Source organism: Triticum urartu, chromosome 1A (assembly GCF_056163025.1).
Source record: "Triticum urartu cultivar PI428250 chromosome 1A, HENAU_Tu73, whole genome shotgun sequence".
NCBI classification, from domain to species: Eukaryota; Viridiplantae; Streptophyta; class Magnoliopsida; order Poales; family Poaceae; genus Triticum; species Triticum urartu.
Genome location: NC_141873.1, coordinates 127,632,287 through 127,635,780, shown reverse-complemented (window position 1 = coordinate 127,635,780; position 3,494 = coordinate 127,632,287).

Sequence of the window (3,494 nt, the reverse complement as noted above, 5' to 3'; positions counted from 1 at the left end):
TTAATAGCACCTAGTTTATTTGTTGTAGCAATCTGAAGGAAGGTGATTCCCAAAATTGGGACTCGCTCCGCACACCCATTGCCTGATGGGCGATAAAACAACAGCATGGCAATGCTGGTAAAGGTTGACTCGCCGAGGCAAAGCCCTCGGCCCAGCTAACATGACGGAGCTGGTCGGCTAGTGACGCCGAAGTGTCCGGAGTAGGTTGATGAAGAGATGGTGAAGCCCCCGGTCCAGCCGAGATGCCGAAGTCGGTCAGCGTGATGGACACCAGCTTGAAGAAGCGATAGTGTGGCCCTGTCGATGCAGGTCGTGACGTGGTCGATGCCGGCTTGATGAAGCAACCGTGCGGCGATGCCGGTATGCCCGCTCCGTGTAATCCGTGGGGCGGCGATGTTGGTGATGATTTATCCTTCGCGATGCCGGACTCTTGTTCGGCTTGCCGAGATGATGATCCGAAGAAGTTGAGCTCGGCTCAACAAAGTGACGCCGTGTCTAGCGCAGGTCGGCAGCCGTGGAGTAATATTGCCGGACTGGTTTGACACCAGCATGATGTTGAAGATCATGTTCAAAAGATCTTACAGTTAGTGGGATGTGTCGGGAACAAAACACAATACCCCATACAAAACTTCCTTCAAAAGGGATGTCTGAAATCCTGTTCATAAAAAAGATGAACTCGGATCGGATTCGTTTTCGCGCAGAAAACAGATCTGAAAAGTGATGCACTAATCGGAAGGTTCCCGGAGTTTGGACGGTCGGATTGAGCCGAAATTTGGAGAGGTGGTAGATATAGGAATTCCGCAGCCGATCAATGGTTGGATCTTTCAAAGGACATTCGAGCTAGAAGCTGGACACCACGCCCTAAACTCATCCAAATTCCCGTCCAGATTTGACAGGGCTCCGGTATATCGTGGATTGCCAAAGATTCCTCCATCGGAACTCGACGAAATTTTCCAGGGTTGTTGTAGACTCAATTTCCGCACAATTCCACCAAAGCGATCGTCAAAGCGTTACTCGAGGAGGTGGTGGTGGCTGATACGAGTTCGCTATCCAGAAAAACAGCACGGTCGCTTGAGGGCAATGTTGACGTTGAGCCCCCGAGCTCCATAGATGATTCCTCCGTGATCTTGATAGAGATCGGAGTTGATGTTTGATGAAGGCCCTCGTCCGGACATGGTGATCTGAACACGGGGCACAATTCTTGGTCGAACCAAGGTGACCAGTCGAGCTGGTGACGAAGATGCCGAAGTCGCAGTTGATCTGCAGGCGAGCCATCGATCCTTTTGTCGATCACACAGCGAAACTCTCAATGAAAGCACCAATGTCGGTGTCAAAACCGGTGGATCTAGGGTAGGGGGTCCCGAACTGTGCGTCTAGGCCGGATGGTAACAGGAGGCAGGGAACACGATGTTTTACCCAGGTTCGGGCCCTCTTGATGGAGGTAAAACCCTACATCCTGCTTGATTAATATTGATGATATGGGTAGTACAAGAGTAGATCTACCACGAGATCAAGGAGGCTAAACCCTAGAAGCTAGCCTATGGTATGATTATTGTATATATTGTATCCCTATCGACTAGCCTGGCCTCGGTTTATATAATGCACCGGAGGCCTAGGATAACAAGAGTCCTTGCCGAATACGCCGGTGGGGAGAAGTCCTTGTCTTGATCGCCAAGTCTTGTGGAATCTTCCTTGTATGCGGCAGCCGTCCGAACTGGCCCATGAGTATATGGCCACGGGGGTCCTCGACCCAATCTAATAGATCGGGAGACGACATGTGGAGTACCCCCTAGTCCAGGACACCGTCAGTTGGGATGGCAGAGAGAGGGAGGTATGGGTCGGGGAGAGGGAGATTGTGAGGTGAGGGAAGGGGATAGGATGGCGGCGGCTGCATATGGATTTGGGAGAGAGAGAGAGGAGGGGACGCATCTGACCGTTGGGCGTCGAGGGAACGGAGCAGGGGAGGGGGTGGATCTGGCCGCCGCCATGGCCATGGCCATGCCATGCGGCTAGGCCTAGGTCATGAGCGAGGAGGGAGCGCGGATCCGACCGCGGCCGTGGGAGAGAAGGGGAGGGGTTGCCAGCGGCCGGGGTTGGGGGAGAGGACGGAGGACGGCGCCGGCGGCTACTGGGTGGTTGGCGATCGAGAGGGTTGGGATGGCGGCTGTGGGGTGAGAGGGGAAGAGTGGATCGGGGGAGAGGAGTGGATCTGGGAAGCTAGGGTTTGGGTGAGAGGGTGAGGGGGTGAGGGCTGCCGTTGGATCCAGAAGCATCCGACGGTGGTTGATGCATGATCCGCGTGATATGCCTATGGACCAATCAGAACGCACCAAACAGTTTGACGATTTTTTGACCATATAAATTGGTCGTGATTGATTACATACAAATTTTTCATTCCATTTTTCAATGCTTAAAATGAGTTTTTTTGTGAAAGACCTATCTAATATTTGTTCAAATGATGTCATATTTTGCACAAGTTTCATCTTAGATTGGCAAACAACATTGACAAAGGGAGTTTTCATTTTCTTTGGACGAAAAAACCATTTTCCATTTTTCGAGTGCCCAAAAGGAGGTTTTTTTTGTGAAGGACCTCCCAAATAATTGTTGCAAAATTGGACCAAATCATTTTTATAAAATACTAGGCCATATTTAATGCACAATTGACCAAATGGTTGGGTGTAAAAAGTTTTGATCCACCTGTGGTGAAAAAGACAAATTTCCGCCGATTCAGTTGGAAGCGGGTCAAATTTGAATAGCGGCTGCCTCATAGTTTGCTCTTTATTTTTTTCCAAAAATCATTTCTAGGTACATAAGTATCTATTTAATCAGAGAAACATCAAAAATTCTCCAAGATTCAACCACTAGCTAGGAACGCTCATTCCCGCCATTTTGACCGCATCTTGAAACGGGCATAAAAAATTCAAAAAAAATCAAAAAATTGGGAAACCTTCGCATTGTGTTATTATATGTGGCCAAGTTCCCAGGAAAAATAACAAACTTGTAATACGGCAATTATTTTAAAAAGTGTTCTCAGAAATGAGCTATCATGCGTGAAGATTCATGGCTTTCAAGCCAAATGATCAATCTTATGGTCACATTCATGGCATAGTTTGTTCAAATGATCTCATATTGTGCACAAGGGTTCATATTGGAATTTCAAACAATGTTGCCTAAGGGACTTTTTATTTTATTTGCACGGAAAATTCATTTTCCATTTTCAGAGTGCCCGAATTGAGTTCTTTCTGTGAAGGACCTACCTTATATTTGTTGCAAAATTGGACCAAATCAATTTTCTAAAATACTAGGCCATATTTGATTCACAATTGACCAAATGGTTGGGTGTCAAAAGCCTTGATCCACCTTTGGTGAAAAAGACAAATTCCCGCCGATTTAGTAGGAAGCGGGTCAAATTTGAACTGCAGCTGCCTCATAGTTTGCTCTTTATTTTTTCAAAAAATCATTTCTAGATACATAAGTATCTATTTAATTATAGA